We start from the raw sequence: 27,163 nt of genomic DNA, 5'->3' as shown, positions 1-27,163 counted from the left end.
AAATTAGGAGAATCTTACACTTACATGTGTCAATATCACCCCAAAGCAAATGTAGTTAAACAAAATGCACTGTAATACTTTGCCACAACCAGCCTTCTCTGAATGACATCATTAATTTCCTACCAATTTGTGTCAAGAAGTGAACCATTTTGGATATGGGTCCGCAACTAGTAAGAACTGGATTGAGAGTCCTCAATTTATTTTTACGCCTGACCTTATACTACCATTAGATTGAAGAGATTCTCATCCCATTAGTCTGTGTTCCATTGAGTCTTTGGCCCTGAAGGTGGAACAACAGTGTGCTGGCTTCCTGCAGTGTTCAGTTCTTCAAGCATTGATATATCAAACTGATCACTGATAAATATTTATTCCTACCCAGATTAAAATTCAATCCTTTTCAGAAAAATAACAAAAATTGTTTAAACTCCTACTCAGGGACAGAAAGAGAACACCAAAATGCTTGGCAATGAAGAATTATAATATGAAAAATATATATGCAATTGAAAATGTTAATGTTTCTTTATTCATTAGGCTCCAGTTTTGATCTAAAGAAAGAAAACAATTACTTGAGAATTGTTGAAAAGAGACGTGCTGTTTGTGGTGGTATGCATTAGGGTATTACGGTACCCTGTGATGCCGAGAGGCTATTGGTGAATAGATGCCGGGTCCCGATTGGATCAGCCGCCTACTGGCTCCACCCAGTAAGGCGGAGTATAAGAGCCCGGGTTCTCCCAGCAGCCACATTCTGCAACTGTGCTGCTGGGGAACAAGTCTGTGTAATAAAGCCATCGATTGACTCCTTCTCATCTCGTCTCGCGAATGATTGATTGCGCTACAATTTATTACGCAAACTTTAAAGAACATGAAGCTCCGAATCACTCCGGAGTGTCTGCGAGTCAGCCCCCACACGGCAAACTCAGCGGCCACTTTTAAACACTGGTTAGCGTGTTTTGAAGGATACCTCCAAACGGCCACCTACAGAAGACCAGAAAATGCAGGTGCTGCATTCCAGGGTGAGCCCGGAAATCTACACTCTCATAGAGGACGCGGACGATTTCCAGGCGGCGCTCGCCATGCTGAGAGGAATCTACGTTCAGCCCGTCAACCAGGTCTACGCACGCCACCAGATCGCGACGAGACGGCAAATCCCCGGGGAATAGCTGGACGAATTCTACAGTGCGCTGTTAATACTGGGGAGAAAGTGCAACTGCCCACCGGTTCCGGCTGATGAACATACGGAGCTACTGATTTGGGATGCTTTCGTGGCAGGTATGCTTTCGTCCCAAATTCGCCAGCGATTGCTGGAAAGAGACTCACTCGGCCTCAAGGAGGCACGGGCCCTCGCTGCCTCGCTCGATGTGGCATCGCAGAATGCCCGTGCCTATGCCCCCAACCACGCGGCAGCCCCTTGGGCACAGTGGACCCCCGCCGCGACTGAACCCCCGCCCCTGCAGGCCTGTGCTGCCAGAGCGCCAGATCACGTGCGATCAATGGGCGGTGCCACCTTGTCCACCCCCGACCGTGTGCGACCCGTGGACGCCGCCATCTTGGCTGATGGCTAAGGACCCCGGGATGGACGGCCCCACGGGCCCTGAGGAAAACGCCCCGATGCAGCAACAGCGACTGGCTTCGGTGACCCTGGACCAGTCGCGGCCCCGAACGCTCCAAACGGCAACAACGACAATATTCATAAACGGGTACGAGACGCCCTGCCTGATCGACTCTGGGAGCACGGAGAGTTTTATACATCCCGATACGGTAAGACGCTGTTCCCTTCCGATCCACCCGAGTAATCAAAAGATTTTCCTGGCAGCAGGATCCCATTCTGTAGAGATCAAAGGGTTCTGCATCGCGAACCTCACGGTGCAGGAGAGGGAGTTCAAGAACTACCGGCTTTACGTCCTCCCTCACCTCTGCGCTGCCACACTCCTGGGGTTGGATTTTCAGTGCAACCTCCAGAGTTTAACGTTTCAATTCGGCGGCCCTATACCCCACTCACTATCTGCGGCCTCGTGACCCTCAAGGTCAACCCGCCTTCCCTGTTTGCGAACCTGACCCCGGATTGCAAACCCGTCACTACTAGGAGCAGACGGTACAGCGCCCAGGATAAAACCTTTACCCGGTCAGACGTCCAGCGGCTGCTGAGGGAAGGCATAATCCAGGCCAGCAATAATTCCTGGAGAGCTCAGGTGGTAGTTGTAAAGACCGGGGAGAAGCAGAGGATGGTCATAGACTATAGTCAAACCATCAATAGGTACACGCAGATCGATGCGTACACTCTCCCCCGCATATCCGACATGGTCAATCGGATTGCACAGTACAAGGTCTTTTCCATAGTGGAACTCAAGTCCGCCTATCACCAGCTCCCCATCCGCCCGTGCGACCGCAAATACACTGCTTTTGAAGCAGATGGGCGGCTCTACCACTTTTTAAGGGTTCCATTCAGCATCACTAATGGAGTCTCGGTCTTCCAACGGGAGATGGACCGAATGGTTGACCGGTACGGTTTGCGGGCCACGTTCCCGTACCTCGATAACGTCACCATCTGTGGCCAAGATCAGCAGGACCACAACGCCAACCTCCGCAAATTCCTCCAGACCGCAAACGCCCTGAATCTCACATACAACAGGGAGAAATGCATGTTTAGCACCGACCGTCTAGCCATCCTCGGCTACGTAGTGCGAAATGGAGTTATAGGCCCAGACCCTGAACGCATGCTCCCCCTCATTGAGTTCCCCCTCCCTCACTGCTCCAAGGCCCTGAAACACTGCCTGGGCTTTTTCTCTTATTACGCCCAGTGGGTGCCCAACTACGCGGACAATGTCCGTCCGCTAATTCAGTCCACTGTCTTTCCCCTGTCGACAGAGGCCCGCCAGGCCTTCAGCCGCATCAAAGCGGATATCGCAAAGGCCACGATGCACACGATCGACGAGTCCCTCCTCTTCCAAGTCGAGAGCGACGCGTCCGACGTAGCTCTGGCAGCCACCCTCAACCAAGCGGGCAGACCCGTGGCCTTTTTCTCACGCACTCACAGATCCATGGTCCCAGGTTCGATTCCGGCTTGGGTCATTGTCTGTGCGGAGTCTGCACGTCCTCCCCGTGTCTGCGTGGGTTTCCTCCGGGTGCTCCGGTTTCCTCCCACAGTCCAAAGATGTGCGGGTTAGGTGAATTGGCCAATGATAAATTGCCCTTAATGTCCAAATTGCCCTTGGTGTTGGGTGGAGGTGTTGAGTTTGGGTAGGGTGCTCTTTCCAAGAGCTGGTGCAGACTCAAAGGGCCGAATGGCCTCCTTCTGCACTGTAAATTCAATGATAATCTATGATTAATCTAGGACAAAGGTTCGGCACAACATCGTGGGCCGAAGGGCCTGTTCTGTGCTGTATTTTCTATGTTCTATGTTCTATGTTCACCCTCCACGCCTCAGAAATCCGTCACTCCTCAGTGGAAAAGGAGGCCCAGGCCATAGTGGAAGCTGTGCGACATTGGAGGCATTACCTGGCTGGCAGGAGATTCACTCTCCTCACTGACCAACGGTCGGTTGCCTTCATGTTCGATAATGCACAGCGAGGCAAGATCAAGAACGACAAGATCTTGCGGTGGAGGATCGAACTCTCCACCTATAACTATGAGATCTTGTATTGTCCCGGAAAGCTGAATGAGCCTTCCGATGCCCTGTCCCACGGCACTTGTGCCAATGCACAAGTGGACCGCCTCCGAGCCCTCCACGAGGACTTCTGCCACCCGGGGGTCACTCGATTCTATCACTTCGTGAAGACCCGCAACCTGCCCTACTCCATCGAGGAGGTCAGAACAGCCACCAGGAACTGCCAAATCTGCGCAGAGTGCAAACCGCACTTCTACAGGCCAGATAAAGCGCACCTGATAAAGGCTTCCTGTCCCTTTGAGCGCCTCAGTCTGGACCTAAAAGGCCCCCTCCCCTCCACCGACCGCAACACGTACTTCCTGAACGTGGTTGACGAGTACTCCCGTTTCCCATTCGCCATCCCCTGCCCCGACATGACGGCGGCCACGGTCATTAAAGCCCCCTACACCATCTTTACACTGTTCGGTTTCCCCGCCTACATACGTAGCGATAGGGGGTCCTCCTTCATGAGCGACGAACTGCGTCAATTCCTGCTCAGCAAAGGCATTGCCTCGAGCAGGACGACCAGTTACAACCCCCGGGGTAACGGATAGGTAGAGAGGGAGAACGGAACGTTCTGAAAGACCGTCCTGCTGGCCCTACGGTCCAGAAATCTCCCAGTCTCCCGCTGGCAGGAAGTCCTCCCGGACGCCCTCCACTCCATCCGGTCGCTGCTTTGTACCACAACAAATCAAACACCTCACGAACGCTTCTTTGTCTTCCCTAGGAAGTCCTCCTCCGGAACGTCACTCCCGACCTGGCTGGCAACCCCAGGACCCATCCTACTCTGAAAACATGTGCGAGTGCTAGTAGTTTGATATCGGAGCATAGCCGCTGTGTTAGTGGCATCCCAGGTACCGACTCTGTAAACCCCTACCACCATACAGCCCACTACCCCCACCGGGTTCTTTTTTAACAAGGGGTGAATGTGGTGGTATGCATTAGGGGTATTACGGTACCCTGTGATGCCGAGAGGCTATTGGTGGATAGATGCCGGGTCCCGATTGGATCAGCTGCCTACTGCCTCCACCCAGTAAGGCGGAGTATAAGAGCCCGGGTTCTTCCAGCAGCCGCATTCTGTAACTGTGCTGCTGGGGAACAAGTCTGCGTAATAAAGCCATCGATTGACTCATTCTCATCTCGTCTCGCGAGTGATTGATTGTGCTACACTGTTGAAGGACTTCTTCACTTTTGCAAAGACTATACACCATCTGCATATCACCAGCAATGCCATGTCTATTATATCTATGTACACATCCAACATTGTGAACCTAATGTGCAGCTCAAGGAAGTCAGACATTTACAGCATGTTGTAACCATAGAATAGAACCATAGAAATCTAAAGTGCAGAAGGAGACCATTCGGCCGATTGAGTCTGCATCGAGCAAACCGGGAGCAAACCGGAGCACCTGGAGGAAACCCACGCAGACAAGGGGAGAAAATGCAAACTCCACACAGACAGTCACCCAAGGCCGAGTTGAACCCGGGTCCCTAGTGCTGTGAGGCAGCAGTGCTAACCACTGTGCCACCGTTATTATATTGTGACAATCTAGAAGATCCACCATGTTCTGGATCTGTATTCAATGAACTTAGCAACTCACACAGCTGAATTCAGCTTGAATAAAACTATGGGCAGGATTCTTCGGCCGCACCCACCTGCAACCAGAAATTTGTGCCCGGGGACAATGGACCTTTACATAGTTCGCGTCCTGCCCATGGCGATCTTGTGGCAGGCGGGGCAGAAGAATCCAGCCCCATGCCTGCCAAACAGATGGTGTTGCCATGGATTCTCCTCTCGGATCAGCTGGCACTAATATTTTCATTAGTTTCCATGAGAAATGTGTTTTCGATGGAATGATCCCTAACCTCTTATCCCTTGCAAATTTCTGATATGTAGATGACACGTTTGCTATATTTGAATCTGTAGCTGCACGTAAGAGTTTTCTTACACACCTTAATATGGTCCATCCTGCGCTCAGATTCACACTTGAAATGGAACTGAGCTCCCTTTCCTCAACGTGTTCATTGAGAAATCCGCTAATGGCTTCTCTACTGCTGTCTACCACAGGTCTACCTTCAATGCTCATTGTACACATTGGGATTCCTATAGCTCCATGAGCTGCAAGATTGGCCTTAGCAGCAAAATTATAAATAGGGCCTGAGGCAATTTTTCACTGTGCAAGTTTGATGCTCAAATAAGGTGTATCAACTCCATGATGCCTACTCCAATCATTTACCAATTAGCATTAGATCATTGCTCACTGTATATTGTAACTACTCACAAATAGGCTCGAGGTCCATTTACAGACCTGAAAAGCACCCAGTCTACCCCAGGTTATCCAGTAAGGGTAAAGTACTTTAAATATTTGAGCAGCAGGTGAATTTGTTTCATGCTACTGCAATGCAATGGCAACATGAGTGGTATTTTCCGCTAATAGAATGCTGCCAACCAGCCAAAATAAATTCTGCCTACCAAACAAATGAGTAATGTGGTTTATGAATTTTAGTGCCAGTGTAATGTCAGGTGACTGGTGGATCGTATCAAACAACACGTCCCTTCAATTGGGCAGTATTTACAAAATAATCCAGACTGTGTTAAGAATTTTAATTCCAGATTTATTGAGTGAATTTAAATTCAACAAGCTGCTATGGTGGGATTTGAACCCATGTCCCCAGAGCATTAGCCTGACCCTCTGGATTACTAGTGACTGGATGGCATGGTGGCATAGTAGTCAGCACTGCTGCCTCACAGCACCAGGGACACAGGTTCAATTCCGTCCTTGGGCCTGTGTGAAGTTTGCACTTTCTCTCCGTGGGTTTGCTCTGAGTGCTCCGGTTTCCTCCCATGGTCCAAAGATGTGTATGTTAGCTGGTTTGGTCACACTAAATTGTCCCTTTGTGTCCCGAGATGTGCAGGTTAGGTGGGGTTATGGGGTAGGGAGGGGGAGGGGGCCTAGGTAGTGTGGTCCTTCAGAGGGTCAGTGCAGACTTGAAGGGCTGAATGTCCTCCTTCTGCACTATAGCAATTCTATGGTTCTATGGACATTGTCACTACTCCACCCTATTTCCATAACCTCCCAATCTTAAAGCACCGCCATGAAGCTGTGACAAAGAAATAATCTTAACCTGTGTATAAGTCCTGCACTGTCGGAATCATATGTGGCAGCCATCAGCATTTTACACAATCAGTGCTACTCTCCATTGTGCACTTTTTTCCGCTGGCACTCCATAATCCTAGAGCTACTTCCAATACAACTTCCTGGCCCTGCAATCTGTAGAATTGACTGAAATTCCATTTTTAATACACAAAGCCTGTGCTTATCAAGACAGGAATTATGGTGGAGAAGATGAGGGTGAGAGGCCATAAGGTTCCAAGTCAGAAGCAGCTGATCTGTTTCAAGCTCATACACTAGTTTAGATGGGATGACTGGCAGACTCTAAGGGAGGGTAATGCTGAGCAAGTGAGTTGAAAAACGTCTGTTTATAATTTGATAATCTGAAAGAACAGCGCGTATCAATTGGTAGCCAAATGACAAGCCAGGAAACCATTGAAATTTTAAGCTTCCTGTCTTTCATCAGCAGCAGCTTTTGTTGCCATATCTGGGATAAAGGCCACATAGTGATGTTTAATTGCAGTCAGACGGCAGTGAGAGGGAAGTAATAGAGGTTGATCTCCCACACTGGAATGAGCATGCAGGATGTAAGAGTCGTGTCGAGGTTCACTTGCAAGGTTTTGTTAAAGGTGCAGTGTATGTGGAAAAACCTTTTAATATAACATTTTGAATGTTCTAGTTGGTCATGAGACATATAACCAGCAACATAACAACTGGCAAAACTGCTCAGATAACTCTTTTATTTTAAGTTTTCGAATTGTACAGTTCTAATTTGCCACCAGTCCCTGAAGGTATGAAGCAGTGTGGATGGACAAACTTGTACAGGAAGAAACAGGGTCGAAACAATTGTGATTAATTCTCCTTTTGTTGGCATTTACTCGGATGAATATGAATAAAAGTGGATATATCACAACGTCAGTATTGCTTACCTTCTCACCTCTCCTGCCCATTTTCTGAATTATGTTCTTCTCCGGCTATTTTGCATTTCCAAAATTCTCCCGTAACAGCCTCCCCGAAAAGGTGCCGGAATGTGGCGACTAGGGGCTTTTCACAGTAACTTAATTTGAAGCCTACTTGTGACAATAAGCGATTTTCATTTCATTTCAAATGGTGGTGGGATTTTATCAATGAAGTGAAGATTAGCTGGGAGGCTGGAGAGGTGGGAATGAGACAGCAAAAGGCATCAGGGAGAATCAGGCCTTAATGTATTTAAGATACGAGGAGTTACTCACACACGCAGCTCTGGGCTAGCAGGAGGCAGACAGCACTTGAAGGCAGTGGGAAGGGAACTTAACTTGTCAAACATGGCAACTTAAGGTGATTCTACCAGTGTTTTTCCATTTTGGGAGAGATACATGACAACCAAGGAGTTTAAGAAACTTGCCAGATGTTAAGGAGGTGAAAGGTCGGTCTTGGCATTGCAAGAGGTGCTGTGGCTTGATCGAGAGGTTGAAACCTAGTATAAGTATACAATCTGGCGGCAAGCCAAACTTGGCTGGCACAGTAGAGACACTCTGGCTGAGTATCAAGGCTGACTTGGCACTTGTATGCACAGAGTAAAGGGTGAGAGGTTACGAGAACTGAGTGCAGCATTTTTCTATGGGACCTCCAAGAGGAGGACCATCAATGAAAGAAAGAGGTGAAGACAGCAGGGCTGCAGCACCCAGAGGGGCATCAGGATCACGCAGTCTGAAGGGGGCACAGAAGAGGAGTGCACAGAGGGGTATACAGTCAAACCCTTGCACTCAGAAAACATTACCTACCAGAGCAAGTCTAAAATTTTGCAGTAGTAGTGTCACTGAGAGTGACACTACTGTGATGGAGGAGGAGCTGAGCCTAGTTGGAAATGGTACGTACTCATTGCCTGTGTCTTTGAAGGTCGCTGTGACACAGAATTCCTGTGCTTCAGGTTCATTCCAGGAAGCTTCTGGTGATTCCTGTGGGATCCCCCAGTTTGTGGCTCTTCACTATATCAAGATGACCACCAATGTCATGTAGAAGAGAGTTTTTCATTCATCCAGACAGTTAGGAGAACTGTTGGATTTTGGACCAATACATGATGTTCCCAAGTGCAGGGTGTTATTGACTGCATTCGTATGGACATCAAGATTCCCACAGACTGGGCAGCAGCCTTAATTAACAGGAGGGGCCTCCAACCGCTCACTGTACATCTGGCCTGTGACCACCACAGATGTTCATGTCTTTGCAAGATTCCCAGAAAGCTATCACAAGCCTGAATATTAAGACTGGCAATTTCAGATGCCCAGCATTCCTTCAGGGGTGGATATTGGGTGATAGGGGTTATTCACCGAAGAAATGGCGACTTACGTCTGTGCAGAATCCAAGAACAGGTGCATAGGAGAAATATAATAGCTGCTACAGGACAACTTGGGCAACCATGGAGCAGACAGTAAGGCTTCTGGAGATACAGTTCAGTTGCCCTGATAGGTGTGGAGCAGCCCTTCAACATACCCAACAAGAGTCTCGTAAACAATGAGTACAATCTGGCATTTTATGCCTCCTCCCAGGATGTGGATATAGAAGAGGATGGTGATTAGATGCAATATGATAAAGACCTAGAGGGACTGCAGACAGGGTGCAATGATACACGCAAGAGTCTCGTGATTCACTAAAAAGGCACGTTTCTCATAAGCCTTCCTTACACACCCAGTCAATCAAATAGAACTTCCACATACTATAACTCTATTGTACTTTTCTTAAATGTCCTTTCCATATCCCTGGACACATCATCATATGCAGCAGCTGCATAGGAAATGCCCAAATATCTGAAACTCGCCCCCATCACCTTGAACGTCAACTCCTCCAATCTCCTCTCCTGCCCTCTGGCATCAATCGGGAACACTTCGCTCTTTCCCATGATCAGCTTGTATCCGTAAAAAACGGCCAACATCCTCCAAAATCCCCATAATTATGCCAATGCCCCCAAATGGGTCCAAAATATATAGCAACATGTCGTCCACATACAGTGATACCCTGTGCTCGAACCCCCGCTCGCACAATCCCTTTCCAAACCCTCAATGCCCCAAGCGCCATTACCCAATGGCTCTATCACCGGGGTAAAAAGCAACAGGAAGAGTGGGCACCCCTGCCCGGACGAAAGCCTTCTCTGCATCCATTTCCACCGCCACCTACACTTCCTGCCTCTCCGGGGCATCATAATCATGTTAAGTAACCACCTTACATTTGCCAGCAACTGCCTCCCCTTCACAAACCCCGTTTGGCCCACACATATCACCCTGGGACACAATCCTTGATTCACGTAGCTAATACCTTCGCCAGCAACTTGGCATCCACATTTAACAATGATATTGGACGGTAGGATCCGCACTGCTCCGGATCCTTATCTTTCTTCAGTATCTAGGAGATGGACACTAGCCTCATTATTTTCCTCATATTGACTGGAAATCCCTTAAGGCTAACGGTCTGGATGGTGAGGAATTTGTTAAGCGTGTCCAAGAAGTTTTTTGGAACAATGGCCGGAATTCAATGGTCGCTGAACTCGCGCTCGGCATAGGGGCTGGAGAATTGCCGCCAGTTGCGCACGCACGGTCAATGCGGCGCCGGTCGGGGCAGTTGGAAGAGGCCCCCACGGCGATTCTCCATGGTCGACTGGCCGAGTTCCAGCCGAGTTCCGCCGGTGTCGTTCCCGTATGGTATCACCCGGCGGGACCTAGGACTCACGGCCGCGGTAGTCGTTTTGGTGGGGGGACAGGGGGAATCAGACTCCGGGGGGGAGGGAGGGGCCTCCACGATGGCGAGGCCTGCGATTGGGGGCTACCGATCGGCGGGCGCGCGCAATCTGATCCGGGGCGGGGGGCCTATCTTCTTCCGCTCCGCCACGCTGTGTGGCTCCGTCATGTTGCGCGGGGCGGGCGCAATAACGGGCGCCATGCGCATGCATGGACCCGCGGCTGGAAGTGTAGGGCCCCATATCGGCAGCAGGAACTGCGCGGTGCACGCCGGGGCCCTGCTATCCCTCTTGAAGTCGGAGAATCACTCTGGACTTTTTGAAAAAAGTCTGGAGTGATTTGCGCCCGTTTTCCGGCGGGCGTGGGGCCATAGCCCCATTTTCGGAGAATCCCGGCCAATATGTGGATAGTCCGACTAGAGAGGGGGCTATATTGGACCTTGTACTAGGGAACGAGCCCGGCCAGTTCATCAAAGAGTTGCAATGGGAGATCATGTGGCGAACAGTGACCACAATTCTGTAAGCTTTTGGATACTCATGGAAAAGGACGAGTGTTGTCCTAGGGTTAAGGTACTAAATTGGGGGAAGGCTAACTTCAACCAGATTAGGCAGGATTCAGAGGCTGTTGTATGGGAGAGGTTGTTTGAGGGTAAATCCACATTTGGCATGTGGGAGTCTTTTAAGGAGCAGTTAATGGGAGTGCAGGACAGGAATATGCCGATAAAAAGAAAGGACAGGAAAGGCAGGATCCGAGAACCATGGGTGACCAGGGAAATTGAGAATCTTGTCAAAAAGACAAAAGATGCATACGTGAGGTACAGGGTGAGGGCGGCGGTATCAAGCGCAGTGGCGGAGGTGCGGGAGCAAGGTGAGACACTGAAGGAAGTGGAAGAGGTATTATGGCAACACAGTGATCAACTCACCTTGATGGGAAAGGAGTTGCAGATGGTGACAGAGACTAACAAGGGTCTGCGAGCCAAAATGGAAGACCAGGAAAACAGATCCAGGCGGCAGAATATGAGGATCATGGGTCTGCCTGAAGGGGTGGAAGGCCCGAGGCCGAGGGAGTATTTTGCCACAATGATGTCGGAGCTATTGGGGGAGGGGGGCGATCCCTCTCGATACAAACTGGATCGGGCTCATTGGTCGTGGAGGCCCATACCAAAGGCGAGTGAGCCGCCAAGAGTAGTAACTGTGTGTTTCCGTAGGTACAGCGTGAAGGAGAAGGTCCTGTGCTGGACAAAGCAGAAGCGGGTGGTGCAGTGGGCTGGAGCTGGTATACACATATACCAGGACTTTACGGTGGAGCTGGCGAGTGAAGTGTTGGGTACTCTGCCACACAGATGAACCAACACGGTTGTGAATGGTACAGCGCAGTTTTATTTCAAACATCTATTTACACTGGTAAACTGTTTACTGAGGTTCGATCATGACCCTTGATTCTGTGGACCTATTCCTAATTCTATCTTGTAGTGGCACTCAACACATGGTGGATGTCTGAGTGGCCTGCAATGAGCTCTGCGCCCTGAGCCGTCTCCTGCTCGAGTGCCCAGGAAGTGTTGTGCTCAATGTTTTGTACTGTGTATGCTCTTGCCTGTGATTGGCTGTCGTGTTGTGTGTGTTGATTGGTCCGTTGATCTGTCCATCAGTATGTATGTGTGTATGTGCTATGATGTTTACCTGAATATCATGACATCCCCCTTTTTTTACAAGAACATGTGCCTACGTGGTCATAAATAGAGATGTGTACTGAGTGTAGCTAAATGTGTGTGTATGCAATATTTACAGCATGTACATGGTGCTAAACTATATACAAGGGGCGATGTCGGGTGCAACATAACAACGAGGTTGTACCATAAACAAAGAACGGTTGAACGATAAAACAAATTCCTGTAACGATAAGAACATAAACATAGTAACACAGTGGTAGTATGAGTTCAATGTACAAACAGTCTCATAAGTCCAGTCTTGTAGGTGGGCAACGAATTCGGGTTGACCGCCTCAAGGGTAGTTCTGGAACCACCGGCTGAGGAATGGGCCTGGCCACGGGCGACGACGGAAGGGGCATGGTGGCAGGCAGCTCCACAAAGTCGATGTCAGGAACAACAGGAGGGCACGGTGTCGGTGTAAGGTCCCGTAGCGAGCGTGGAAGTAGGCGAAGAGCCCGGCGATTGCGCCTACGAATGGATCCATCAGGCATGCGAACCAGGAACGAGCGGGGAGCCACGCGTCGGAGAACTTCGGCAGGTGCTGACCAGCCACCTTCTGGTAGGTGGATGCGGTCTTCGTCTCCAGGGGCCAGGGCGGGAAGATCAGTTGCCCGTGTGTCATATGCCCTCGTCTGGCGACCACGCTGCAGTTGCATTCTATTTAGTACCGGAGCATGGTTCATTGGAGTTTAGGAGGTTGAGGGGCGATCTAATAGAAACTTACAAGATAATGAATGGTTTAGATAGGGTGGATGTAGGGAAGTTGTTTCAATTAGCAGGGGAGACTGGGACCCAGGGGCACAGCCTTAGAATAAAAGGGAGTCACTTTAGAACAGAGATGAGGAGAAATTTCTTCAGCCAGAGAGTGGTGGGTCTGTGGAATTCATTGCCACAGAGGGCGGTGGAGGCCAGGACGTTGAGTGTCTTTAAGACAGAAGTTGATCAATTCTTGATTTCTCGAGGAATTAAGGGCTATGGAGAGAGCGGGTAAATGGAGTTGAAATCAGCCATGATTGAATGGTGGAGTGGACTCGATGGGCCGAATGGCCTTACTTCCGCTCCTATGTCTTATGGTCTTATGGTTGGTTGTGGGTGCCAGAATGGAAGGCACAGTGGTCCTGAGGCGCTCGCCCCATTAACAGCTGGGCTGGTAAGATGCCAGTGGCTAGTGGGGCCGAGCGATAGGCAGAAATCCGATCCGGCAGCAGCAGCCTTGCAGAGGAGCCGCTTGACAATGTGAACGCCCTTCTCCGCCTTTCCATTGGACTGGAGATGCAGAGGGCTGGACGTCACGTGTGCGAAACCATACGAGGCAGCAAAATATGACCATTCCTGGCTGGCGAAACAGGGCCCATTGTCCGACATGACAGGAATCGGAATGCCGTGGCGAGCCAAGGTGTCTTTGCAGGCCCTTATGACAGCGGACGATGTCAAATCGTGCAGGCGTATGACCTCTGGATAGTTGGAAAAGTAGTCAACGACGATGTCATAGTCCCGGCCGAGCGCGTGAAAGAGGTCCACACCCACCTTCGCCCAGGGGGACGTCACCAGCTCATGGGGCAGAAGCGTTTCAGGAGGTAGTGCCGGTTGAAACCTTTGGCAGGTGGGCCGGTTGAGCACCATATTGGCAATGTCATCACTGATGCCCGGCCAGTATATCGCCTCTCGGGCCCTCCGTCTGCACTTCTCGATCCCCAGGTGGCCCTCGTGTAGTTGGTCGAGAACCAGCTGGCACATGCTGTGCGGAATCACAATCCGGTCCAGCTTTAGAAGGACACCATCAATGACGGCCAAGCCGTCTCGGACATTGTAGAACTGCGGGCACTGCCCTTTGAGCCACCCTCCCGTCATGTGGCGCATCACACGTTGTAGAAGGGGGTCAGCCGCAGTCTCTCGGCGAATACGGGCCAGACTGGAGTCGTCAGCTGGCAGATTTGCCGATGTGAAGGCCACCTGCGCCTCGACCTGACAGACGAACCCACTCCGAATCTGGCGGCGTGCTCACTTCTCTAGATAGGGCGTCCGCAATGATAAGGTCCTTTCCTGGGGTGTAGAGCAGTTGGAAGTCGTACCTCCTGAGTTTAAGTAGGATGCGCTGGAGGCGAGGGGTCATCTCGTTTAGGTCCTTATTAATGATGCTGACCAGGGGGCGGTGGTCAGTCTCAACGGTAAACCGGGGGAGACCATACACATAGTCATGGAACTTGTCTAACCCGGTTAGCAAGTCCAGGCACTCCTTTTTGATCTGCGCGTAGTGCTGTTCTGTGGGGATCATGGCCCGCGAGGCATAGGCGACCGGGGCCCATGACGCAGTGTCATCCCGCTGTAGGAGCACCGCCCCAATGCCGGACTGGCTGGCATCAGTCGAGATTTTAGTGGCACGAGATGTGTCGAAAAACGCCAATACCGGTGCTGTGGTGAGCTTAAGTTTGAGCTCCTCCCATTCCTGCTGGTGTGTGTGTAGCCACTGGAACTCCGTGGACTTCTTGACGAGGTGGCGCAGAGCTGTCGTGTGGGAGGCAAGGTTGGGAATGAACTTCCCCGGGAAGTTGACCATGCCTAGGAAGCGTAGCACTGCTTTCTTGTCTGCCGGCTGCGGCATGGCTGTAATGGCGCTCACTTTGCCTGCATCCGGACGGACCCCTGACCGGGAAATGTGGTCCCCCAGGAACTTCAGCTCGGTTTGGCCGAAAGAACACTTGGCTCGGTTGAGGCGCAGGTCGTTTTCGCGTATGCGTGCAAAGACGTGCTGGAGACGATTGATGTGCTCCTGTGGTGTGGTGGACCAGGTGATGATGTCGTCCACGTAGATGCGCAGCCCTTCGATGCCCTCCATCATCTGCTCCATGATCCTATGAAAGACCTCGGATGCCGAGATGATGCCAAATGGCATTCGGTTGTAGCAGAACCTGCCGAAAGGGGTGTTGAAGGTGCACAGCTTTCGGCTGGACGGATCCAGTAGGATCTGCCAAAAACCCTTTGAGGCATCCAGTTTTGTGAAGATTTTAGCCCGGGCCATTTCGCTCGTGATCTCTTCCCATTTGGGTATGGGGTAGTGTTCCCTCATTATGTTGTTGTTGAGGTCTTTTGGATCAATGCAGATCCGGAGCTCGCCGGAGGGCTTCTTAACACACACCATGGAGCTGGCCCATGGCATGGGCTCTGTGACCCAGGATAGGACCCCTTGGTCCTGGAGATCCTGCAGCTGCTGCTTGAGGCGGTCTTTGAGTGGCGCTGGGACCCTGCGAGGTGCGTGAATGACCGGGGTGGCGTCCGGTTTGAGCTGTATTCTGTAGGTGTTGGGCAGTGTTCCCATGCCCTCGAATGCCTCCGGGTTGTGGGCAAGGAGCGATTGGAGCTGTGCGCTGAACTCTGCATCCGGGAAGTCAGATGTGCCATCTGGAGAGAGAGAGTGGACTCGTTGCACGAGGTGGAGAGCCTTGCATGCCTGTGCGCCTAGCAGGGAGTCCTTCGATGAGCCGACTATCTCGAATGAGAGTATGGCCGCGTGTGTGTTGTGTGTCACCTGGAGCTGGCAGAATCCCATAGCCGGGATAACGTTCCCGTTGTAGTTGACCATCCTGCAAGGGGATGGCCGAATTGGTGGTCTGACCTTCGTGGCGTTGAAGGCTGACCATGCTATGAGGTTGGCGGAGGCGCCAGTGTCCAGACGGAGCGTTATCGGTGATCGGTTGACCGTTAGGGTGGCACACCATTCATCACCCGGATTGATCGTGTTAACTTGCACCGGCTGGTGGGTCCTGGGTGGAGACATTCGGTTCCCATCAATGACCGCAACACGGAAGGCGTCCCGGCCGTCTGTGTCACTGGTCTGGATATCGTCTGGGCACGATTCGTAATAAGGAGGCTGAATGATCCGCACGTCCCTGCGAGGTGGTCGGAGTTGGGAAACATTGACAGGTTGAGCTGCTCGACAGCAGGCAGCGTAGTGGCCCACCTTGCCACAGCGGAGGCATTGTCGGGTTCTTGCGGGACATTGCCGCTTTAAATGTACGGCTCCACAGTTGGCGCACGTCGTGACGCCATGGCGTTCGTTGCGCCACTGCGCATGCGTGGGTCGGTCTTGCGCATCACGTCCCTCAGTGTTGCCGTAGTTTCTGGCGCGCACAAGCACGGGAGGCCTCGAAAAGCGCGCGAAATGGCCGCCCTCGTCCGGGCCGCGGGCCGGGAAGATCTCGATCGCCTGGACCCGTTCGGCCTCGTAGGGCGCCTGCCTCACCGATCCGGCCGTGTAGGACCCCTGCCGCGCTGATTCGGCCGCCTGAAATTGGGTATAACGGCTAGTCGCGTTTTCGTGCAGGACACAGGCTTCGATTGCGGAGGCTAAGGTGAGGCCTTTTATTTTTAAGAGCTGCTGGCGTAGGGTGCCCGAGGTGACCCCAAAAACGATCTGGTCCCGAATCATGGAATCGGAGGTGGTGGCGTAACCGCAGGACTGCGCGAGGATGCGGAGATGCGTAAGGAATGACTGAAAGGGCTCATCCTTACCTTGCAGGCGCTGCTGGAAGAGATACCTCTCGAAGCTCTCGTTGACCTCGACATTGAAGTGTTGGTCGAGCTTGAGAAGGACCGTCTTGTATTTGGTCTTGTCCTCGCCTTCCGCGAACACCAGGGAGTTGTAGACATGGATGGCGTGTTGACCTGCCGTGGTGAGGAGGATGGCGATCTTTCTGGTGTCCGAGGCGCTTTCCTTTTCGTTGGCTTCCAGAAAGAGCTGGAAGCGCTGTTTGAACAGCTTCCAATTAACGCCGAGGTTTCCAGCTACATGCAGCGGCTGCGGTGTGTTGATGGTGTCCATGGCGCAGGATGGCAGATTCCGGAGGATTTGTAGGTAGGTACCAAAGTCAATCCTGGTACTATGAAGTGTTGGGTACTCTGCCACACAGATGAACCAACACGGTTGTGAATGGGACAACGCAGTTTTATTTCAAACATCTATTTACACTGGTAAACTGTTTACTGAGGTTCGATCATGACCCTTGATTCTGTGGACCTATTCCTAATCCTATCTTGTAGTGGCACTCAGCACATGGTGGATGTCTGAGTGGCCTGCAATGAGCTCTGTGCCCTGAGTCGTCTCCTGCTCGAGTGCCCAGAAAGTGTCGTGTTCCCTGTTTTGTACTGTGTATGCTCTTGCCTGTGATTGGCTGTCGTGTTGTGTGTGTTGATTGGTCCGTTGATCTGTCCATCAGTATGTATGTATGTATGTGCTATGATGTTTACCTGAATATCATGACAGTGAGGAGGCAGACTGCCTTCAGCCGGGTGAAGAAAGCACTGTACATCAGTAAGGTACAGTGCGGCATAGTATATCCAGCTAAGTTGAGGGTGACCTACAAATCCAAAGACTTTTATTTTGGGACGGCGGAAGCAGTGGAGAGGTTTGCGAAGGCAGAAGGACTGTGGCAGAATTGAGAAATGGGACTGAGAGCGGGTCGTGTACCGATGTCGCCTCGTGTAACTTGATTTTTTCACTGTGTGTTGGTGTATGTACTAAATGAGTCGACGCTGTCTATTTGGACAAGGGAAGAGTTGGGACTTTCATTTGCAATGATGGTTCTTTGGGACTTGGGTGTGTATGCTGGGGTTGTGTGCTAAAGGGGATTTCTTGGTTTTCCTGGGACCGGGCAAGGGGGAAGGAGACCCGTGTGGGGGCCTCCGCGCTGGCCGGTTTAAGCCTCCAAAATAGGATCACATTAGTTTCTTAGATGTTTTTCACACTATTGCAATTGAAGAATATATTGCAAATTTAACATCGTACCAGCATCAGTTACAATCTCCTAATTCGGCAGAAAGGGACTGGAGTCAGCAGGGTGGCTGTCTGAAACGGTCACATCAATGCACATCACATCAGATGGCATGGATTTGACCAACATTGCAGTCCCCATTCTGAACCTAGCATTTAGATATTAAATTGTTATCTAGGCATAAGCCTGGTAGTGTGGATATATCACCTGTTACACCTACTGTTCCGTTTTAATTTTCATTGATTTTAACACAACCTGAAAAGTGTCTCCCAAAATGGAAGGGGGGATATTAGTGGTATTTTTCACCAAGGTGTTGCTTCTCCCCAAACATTTCTAAGTGTGGTCTCTGGTGTGAAATGATGTGCGATTCCTGCCGGGACGTTGGGCGTGAACCAGATTGTGACCCACTCACACTTAGAATTCTTTTTGGAGGGGACTGGTTTTGCGCCGGCTCTCAGAAACGCGGGCCTAAAAACGGCAGCAAGCCTGGCTTTCAAAGGGCTCCCGATCTCAAAGTGCCAGTAAATTGATTGTGCCTCAGGTTCCAATAGAGAAAATTGTGGCAGATCAGGGAGGTAGGTACGTAATAGTAACAGGGGCATTAGGGTTAGGGTTAGGGTAAGGGAGGTTGGTGGCGTTGGTAAGCGTGTATGGTCCCAACTGGGATGATGCAGGGTTTGCAAAGAAGTTGTGTGTGGCCATTCCCGACTTGGATTCACATGAATTGATAGGGGGTGGAGATTGGAATATGGTGCAGGAGCCAAAATTGGACAGGTCATGACCGCGATCGCTTACCCAGTCAAGGGGAGCGAAAGCATTGGCTGGGCTAATGGTGGAAATGGGAGGAATGGACCCTTGGAGGTTCTTGCACCCGGGGGAGCAGGAGTATTTTTTCTTCTCTTCAGTTCATAAGGCCTATTCACGGATAGATTCTTTTGTGGTGGGGAAGTCGCTGTTGGCCAGGGTCAAACAGTCGGAATATTCGGCAATTGCGATATCGGACCATTCGCCACATTGGGTTGGTTTAGCACAGGAAGGGTCTGGTTTAGCACAGGGCTAAATCGCTGGCTTTGAAAGCAGACCAAGGCAGGCCAGCAGCATAGTTCAATTCCCATACCAGCCTCCCCGAACAGGTGCCGTAATGTGGCGACTAGGGGCTTTTCACAGGAACTTCATTTGAAGCCTACTTGTGACAATAAGCGATTTTCATTTAGTTTTTTCATATGGTGCTGGAGAAGGGAATAGTGCAGAGGCGGGGGTGGAGATTGGATGTGGGGCTGTTGGGGGACTGAGGGTTTTGTGATAAGATTAGAAAAGTGATTGAGGAATATGTGTGGTTTAATTGTACGGGTGAGGTCTCGCAGATGGTATGGGAAGCTTTGAAGGCAGTGGTGAGGGGGGAGGTGATATCATTTAAGGCAAAGGTAGATGAGGAGAGGGTGGAACAGCAAATGTTTTTTAAAAAAAACATTTTATTAAGGCATTTATGATTTTATAACAATAAGCAATACAAATACAAATGTACACATAGGTCAGTGCGTAACACATCCCTCCATCTCCATTGTTCCCACCTACTCTAAACACAAAATAGCCTAACTCTCCCCTACCCCTCACCCCCATCCTCTTATTGAATCTGCTGACAGTTTAGTTTTCTCCGAAGAAGTCGATAAACGGCTGACACCTCCGGACGAACCTAACGTTGTTCCTCTCAGGACAAACTTAATTTTCTCAAGTTTGAGAAACCCAACCATGTCACTAACCGAAACCCCTGATTTTGGGGCTTCGAGTCCCTCCACGCTAATAAGATCCATCTCCAGGCTCCCAAGGAAGCAAAGGCAAAACTTCAGCCTCTCTCGCCCCCTGGACTTCGGGGTCTCCCACCACTCCGAAAATCGCCACCTCTGGACTCGGCAGCACCCTTGTTTTTAGTACCGTGGACATGACATCCTCAAATCCCTGCCAGTATCCCCTAAGCTTCAGGCATGCCCAAATCATATGGACATGGTTTGCTGGCCCTCCCGCACACCTCACACACTTGTCCTCTATCACAAAAAACTTGCTCATCCGGGCCACCGTCATGTGTGCCCAGTGAACCACCTTGAATTGTATCAGGTTGAGCCTGGCACATGACGAGGACATGTTGACTCTGCACAGAGCATCCTCCCACAGATCCGCCTCTACCTCCTCATCTTCCCATTTACGCTTTAGCTCACCTATCTGAGGGAATAGCAAATGTTAATAGATGCGATGTTGGAAGCTGATAGGAAGTATGCAGAGGATGTGGATGCAACACTTTTGGAAAAGAGGAAGGAGTTGCAGGCGAGTTTTTTCATAGATTATCATAGAATTTACAGTGTAGAAGGAGGCCATTCGGCCCATCGAGTCTGCACCGGCTCTTGGAAAGAGCACCCTACCCAAGGTCAACACCTCCACCCTATCCCCATAACCCTGTAACCCCACCCAACACTAAGGGCAATTTTGGACACTGAGGGCAATTTATCACGGCCAATCCACCTAACCTGCACATCTTTGGACTGTGGGAGGAAACCGGAGCACCCGGAGGAAACCCACGCACACACGGGGAGAACGTGCAGACTCCGCACAGACAGCGATCCAAGCCGGAATCGAACCTTGGACCCTGGAGCTGTGAAGCAATTGTGCTATCCACAATGCTACCGTGCTGCCCAATGGTTTTTACCGGCTGTCCACAGGGAAGGCGGTGCGCCAATTGAGGTGGGCGAAGGGAGCGGTCTACGAGTATGGAGAGATGGCGGGACCATGATGGTAGGTCAATCTCGAAGGGAGGCAGTGGCGAGGGAAATTGTTCAGGTGCGGGATAGTGTAGGGAACATGGTGGTGGCTTCAGGTCAGATTAATAGGGTGTTTGAGGAGTTTTATGAGAGATTGTATAGGTCGGAGCCACCTGGGGAGGATCGAGAGATGCAGGAATTCCTGGGTGGTTTGGAATACGCGAGGTTAGAAGAGGGGGACAGGGCCAAAAATGGAGGAGGAGATAGTGGAGCAGGAGATAAAAGATGCGATTGGGAGGATGCAGTCGGGGAAGGTAGCAGGGCCAGATGGGTTTCCGGTGGAGTATTACAAGAAATTTAAAGATAAGTTGGTGCTGCTGATGGTGGGGATGTTTGAGCAGGCAATAGGGGAGGGGGTGTTGCCATAAACTTTGGGGCAGGTATCAATCTCCCTGTTGCTCTGGAAGGATAAGGATCCAATAGAGTGTGGGTTGTATATGCCCATATCACTTTTGAATGTGGACGCAAAGGTGTTGGCGAAGGTATTGGAGGGTAGGTTGGAGGAGTGCCTCCCGAAGGTGATAGGGGAAGACCAGACGTGGTTTGTGAAGGGGAGGCAGCTCTTTCCGAACATTAGGAGGGTATTGAACGTGGTTATGGCGCCGGCGGAGGGGAGGGAGACAGCGGCGGTTGTGGCATTGGACGCCAAGAAGGCATTTGACCGAGTCAAGTGGGGGTATTTGATGGCAGTTATGGAGCGGTTTGGGATTGGTCCACTATTTGTAGATTGGGTAAGGCTGCTTGGGTACAGGGAGCCGAGGGCGAGTGTCTACACGAATAACATGAATTTGGGATATTTTACTCTGCACCGTGGGACCAGGCAGGGATGTCCTGGGCTGGATTCTCCGCCCTGTCACGCCACATTTCTGTTTCAGCACGCCGGCGGGATGCCGGCGGAGAATCCAGCCCCCTATGTCCCCCCTGTTGTTCGCGCTTGCAATTGACCCATTGGCCATCGTGTTGAGGAGTTCGGAGGTGTGGAAAGGGATAGTGGGGGGGGGGCTGCTGTAGAGCATAGGGTATCTTTGTATGCGGACGACTTGCTGTTGTATGTATCGAAACCAAGTGTGTCAATGGGGGGCATATTGGAGCTGCTTTGAATGTTTGGGTCTTTTTTGGGATATAAACTAAATTAAGACAAAAGTGAATCTTTTGTGGTGTCTTGGCCAGGGGCGGGGGCAGGTGTGTGGGGCGGGGGGGTCGGCACCCATTCTGTAGGGCGGGGACTCACTTTAGATATCTGGGGCGGGATTCTCCGACACCCCGCCGTGTCGGAGAATCGCCAGGGGCTGGCGTGAATCCCGCCCCCGCCGGTTGCCGAATTCGGCGGGGGTGGGAATCGCGCCGTGCCGGTCGGCGAGCACCCCCCCCCCAGCGATTCTCCAGCCCGCGATGGGCCGAAGTCCCGCTGCTGGAATGCCAGTCCCGCCGGCGAGAATCAAACCACCTCTCTTACCGGCGGGACCAGGCGGCGCGGGCGGGCTCCGGGGTCCTTGGGGGGGGGGGCGCGGGCCGATCTGGCCCCAGGGGGTGCCCCCGCGGTGGCCTGGCCCGCGATCGGGGCCCACCGATCCGCGAGCGAGCCTGAGCCATGGGGGCACTCTTTTCCCTCCGCCTCGGCCACAGCCTTCACCATGGCCGACGCGTAAGAGACATCCCCCCCTGCGCATGCGTGGGGATGACGTCAGCAGCCGCTGACGCTCCTGCGCATGCGCGGACATCCGCCAGCTGGTGAAGTCCTTTCGGCCCTGGCTGGCATGGTGCCAAAGGCCTTTCCCACTGGCCGGCTGCGCGCCAACCACTCCAGCGCGGGCCTAGCCCCTCAAGGTGAGGGCTTGGCCCCTAAAGGTGCGGAGAAATCCGCACCTTTGGTGCGGCCCCTGGCCGGAGTGGTTCCCGCCACCCCATGCCGCTGGGACCCCCCGCCCCGCCGAGTAGGGGAGAATGCCGGCCCAGGCATGGGATTGGGGGGGCGGTCCATAGGTGTAACATTACTCGTCTGGTGGGAAGGGTGAAAGTGGATCTGGCAAGGTGGGATGGTCTCCCTTTGTCGCTGGCAGGTTGGGTACAGGCAATTAAAATGAATGTGTTGTCGCCATTCTTGTTTATTTTTCAGTGCCTGCCGATCTTCCTGCCAAAGGCATTTTTCAAGAAAGTCGACAAGATGATTACCTCATTTATATGGGTGGGGGTGGCGGGGAGGGGGGTGGGGGAGCCGTGTCTAGGATTAGGAAGGTGCTGTTGCAGTGAAGTCAGCAGTCAGGTGAGTTGGGTCTTCCAAATTTACTATACTATTGCTGGGCAGCGAACACCGGGAAGGTGAGGAGCTGGGTTCGAGGGGAGGGACTCCCAGTGGGTCAGAATGGAGGCGAGCCTGTGCAGGTGGTCGGGGCTGAGGGCGTTGGCAACAGTGCCGCTCCCGATGGCCCCCGGGGAAATGCTGATGCACGATCAATTACACTCAAGACAAAGTGATTTCAGAACTGAAGGCTTTAATTAACTAGAACTTGTTCCCCAGCAGCTTCGGTACGGAAAGTGAAGGCTGCTGGGACGGCACCGGTTCTTATACTCCGCCTGTCAGGGCAGAGCTACGTATCAACAGCCAATGGTAAACTCCTAGGTTTAACCAATGGTCATCAGCCTCTTAGGTACCGCAATACCTGATAATACCACAAATACTCAGGGAGTCCGGTAGTAATTGCGATGTTGAAAATTTGGAGGCAGTTGCGCCAGCACCTTAGGCTGAGAGCGGGGTCAAGGGAAATGCCAATTCGGGGGAATCACAAATTTGAATCAGGGAAGTGGGATGGGAGTTTTCGGAAAAGGGAGGAGAAGGGCATTAAAGGGGATTTCTTGGGGGCCGGTTTGCGGGATTGAAGGAGCTGGGGGCGAAATAAAGGTTGGCAGAGGGGGAAATGTTTAGGTATATGCAGGTCTGAGATTTCGCGAAGAAGGAGATACAGGGCTTCCCAGTGGTGCCGGCCTCCACATTGTTGGAGGAGATGCTGATAACAAGAGGAATGAAGAAGGGGGTGGTGCCGGCGATTTATGGGGCGATTCTGGGAGAAGAGAAGGCACCGCTGGAGGGGATTAACGCAACTTGGGAGGAAGAGTTGGGAGAGAGCATGGAGGAGAGGTTGTGGTGTGAGATGCTCAGGAGGGTAAATGCCTCAACTTTGTGTGCAAGGTTGGGGCTGATACAGCTAAGGTGGTGTATAAGGCGCACCTCACAAAGGTGAGGATGAGCCGACTCTTTGATGGGTAGAGGCTGTTTGTGAACGTTGTTGGGGGGGGGGGGTGGGGTGGACAGATGGGGGGGGGGGGGGGGTGGATTCATATGTTTTGGCCCTGTCCAAAGCTCGAGGGGTATTGGAGGGAGGTTTTCAGGGTAATTTTAAAGGTGGTACATGTGAGGCTTGGAAGCAGGTGCCGAGGCAGATGTTGTCGCCTTCGCCTCACTGATCGCCCGAAAGCGGATCCTGTTGGTGTGGAGGTCAGTTTCTCTACCCTGTGCCCTGGCGTGGCGAGGGGACCTGCTGGAATTCTTAACACTAGAGAAGGTGAAGTTTGAGTTGAGGGGGAAGATGGAAGTGTTCTACAATTTATGGGCTTTGTTTTTTATGCACTTTCAAGAATTGTATGACATCGAGCATTAGGGGAGGTGGGGTTTGGACTGAGTATGATGTTGGTGACTATGTGTGGGTGGATGGTGGATTCCTGAATCCTTTTCTTTGATGTTTGTATTTGAAATGTTGAAGGTTATTTGGGTTTGGTGGGAGGGAGGAATAGTTGGCTAGGGGTTGACATTGTATTTGTTACTGTTGATTGTTGGTGGGTGTAAATTTGGATGAAAATGTGAAAAAGGAGAATAAAAATATTTATTAAAAAAACATAATATTCAAAGACTGCTTCCATCGCCATTTGTGGGGGTGAGCTCCAAAGACTCACTACCCTGGTAGAGTCCGGCCTATACTTTAAGAAGGACCATGTGGATAATTTAAGCTGGCATTAAAAAACACTACAGCTGAACGTTTAGAAAATGGCAATGCGGGGATGGAAGGTGGCGTGGGGCTGCTGGTGATGTTGGAGGTAATAAAAGCCAGGCTAACCAGAACACAAAATTATTGCAATAATTCAAAGTGCAGGTTTATATAATCAAAATTGACTTTGTGATATGAAACTATGCTGCTTCTAAAAGAAGATAGATAGAAACAGAATTGAAGACAAATCTCATTTCAGCATTGAAATGGAAATGATACACTGTTGGAATAAGAGGCAATAGGACACACCAGATGGTGAGTTGAGAATAAATCTCAACACAATGCTGAAAAATGCAGATGATTCGCAGAGCTAATTTATAAGGAGTAGCTGCTATGATGAGGCACTGAAGGCCCTTGATCGTTTGATATTTTTAATAAATGTCAACTACTGAATCTTGTAACAAAGGATCTCAGGGATAAAAACAAATCAAAAGAACCGAAGAAATCATAGATTTAAAATGATTATTGTGGAAGATGAGAATAGAGCTTGGAAAGAGACATTCGAATGATTGAAAGAAAATGAAACCTATTCCAGTACACTGTAATGAGACATAAGATTTAGCTTGTTGCGAAACAAAACAATCTGATGCAAATTAGTAATAAAGATCATTTGCCAAATGAGATAACACGCTAATTTGTGAAATGGATAATACATTCTTTAGAACATTGAACATTGATAACGTGAGATAATGATGTGGAGATGCCGGCGTTGGACTGGGGTGAGCACAGTACGAAGTCTTACAACACCAGGTTAAAGTCCAACAGGTTTGTTTCGATGTCACTAGCTTTCGGAGCGCTGCTCCTTCCTCAGGTGAATGAAGAGGTATGTTCCAGAAACATATATATAGACAAATTCAAAGATGCCAAACAATGCTTGGAATGCGACCATTAGCAGGTGATTAAATCTTTACAGATCCAGAGATGGGGTAACCCCAGGTTAAAGAGGTGTGAATTGTATCAAGCCAGGACAGTTGGTAGGATTTCACAGGCCAGATGGTGGGGGATGAATGTAATGCGACATGAATCCCAGGTCCCGGTTGAGGCCGCACTCATGTGTGCGGAAGATCTCACACTCCTCAACCACCTCGTCCGCCAGCTCTACAGCAGACAACGCAACCTGGAAACCAAGAACAGAAACTTATAGCCAAGTTCCGCACACATGAGTGCGGCCTCAACCGGGACCTGGGATTCATGTCACATTACATTCATCCCCCACCATCTGGCCTGCGAAATCCTACCAACTGTCCTGGCTTGATACAATTCACACCTCTTTAACCTGGGGTTACCCCATCTCTGCATCTGTAAAGATTTAATCACCTGCTAATGGTTGCATTCCAAGCATTGTTTGGCATCTTTGAATTTGTCTATATATATGTTTCTGGAACATACCTCTTCATTCACCTGAGGAAGGTGCAGCGCTCCGAGAGCTAGTGACATTGAAACAAACCTGTTGGACTTTAACCTGGTGTTGTAAGACTTCGTAACGTGAGATAAGGTTGTGTTGTAACAATTGTGGGATTGTACATCATCTACAGGATTTATTTTCTCTGAAAATATGGATTAGTGTTTCAACTCTTCATTTGATCCATTTTCTAGCATTTTGGCACAGACATTTTCTAGATATGTAAATATTTTATGTTGCATATTCTTTTTTTTTTACAAATAATTTTTATTAAGGTTTTGCATATTCTACTTCACATGGGTGAGTTTACCTTCGTAAATTGGAGAGGAAATAAATCTTGAATTACAAATGTTATAATCCTTTAGAAAAAAATGTTAGTCTCTTGACTCTATTATTTTTGAGATACAGATGTGCTTTTTCAGTCTGCAAAATACTGTTGGTGATATTAGCAGAAACACCACAGATTTGTATACGATTTGTTTGGCTGTCATCGTAACACAGGCATTATTCCATTTATTATGAATGGGCTAACATTCCTTTTAAAAGACAAAGAAATGCCAAATTAATGTGTTAAACAGATTTTTGTTAACATTTCCAGTGGGTCTTTCTCACAATCATTGACATTGTGCTAGATTTTACAAGCACTTTAGGGATGGATTAGGAGAGGAGGCTTGTAAAATGACACGGGAATGCCTATTGCCTACCTGCTGCCATAGTACCTCAGCAATGGTGGCAAAGATGGAGGACAGCCCTCTTGCCCAGAGGGCAAATGAGCCACTCAAGAGGCCAATTAAGAGGCTCTTAACACCTTCACTACCATTTTACCAGTGACAGGTAGACCCTCCGTGGGGAGACAGGTGGGTGAATGCTGGCAGCCTCACCATGGTTCAACTACTCAGAGTTTCTATGGTGTACAGAGGGTCTCTCCGGGACAATGTATGCCCTGGCAGCAGCACCCATCCTTGCCCT

General features: G+C 50.5%; 1 long non-coding RNA gene across 1 annotated transcript; it reads left to right on the top strand.

Annotated features, from left to right (window-relative positions):
• The first annotated feature begins 452 nt into the window (after positions 1 to 452).
• On the top strand, positions 453 to 4,777 carry LOC140402353 (uncharacterized). The gene is made up of 2 exons (XR_011938180.1): positions 453 to 1,758; positions 4,371 to 4,777. It is a non-coding gene; the product is annotated as an uncharacterized lncRNA (long non-coding RNA).
• The last annotated feature ends 22,386 nt before the right edge of the window (positions 4,778 to 27,163 follow it).

This window comes from Scyliorhinus torazame, chromosome 1, assembly GCF_047496885.1.
Source record: "Scyliorhinus torazame isolate Kashiwa2021f chromosome 1, sScyTor2.1, whole genome shotgun sequence".
NCBI classification, from domain to species: domain Eukaryota; kingdom Metazoa; phylum Chordata; class Chondrichthyes; order Carcharhiniformes; family Scyliorhinidae; genus Scyliorhinus; species Scyliorhinus torazame.
This window is presented reverse-complemented; position numbering and strand designations above follow the sequence as displayed.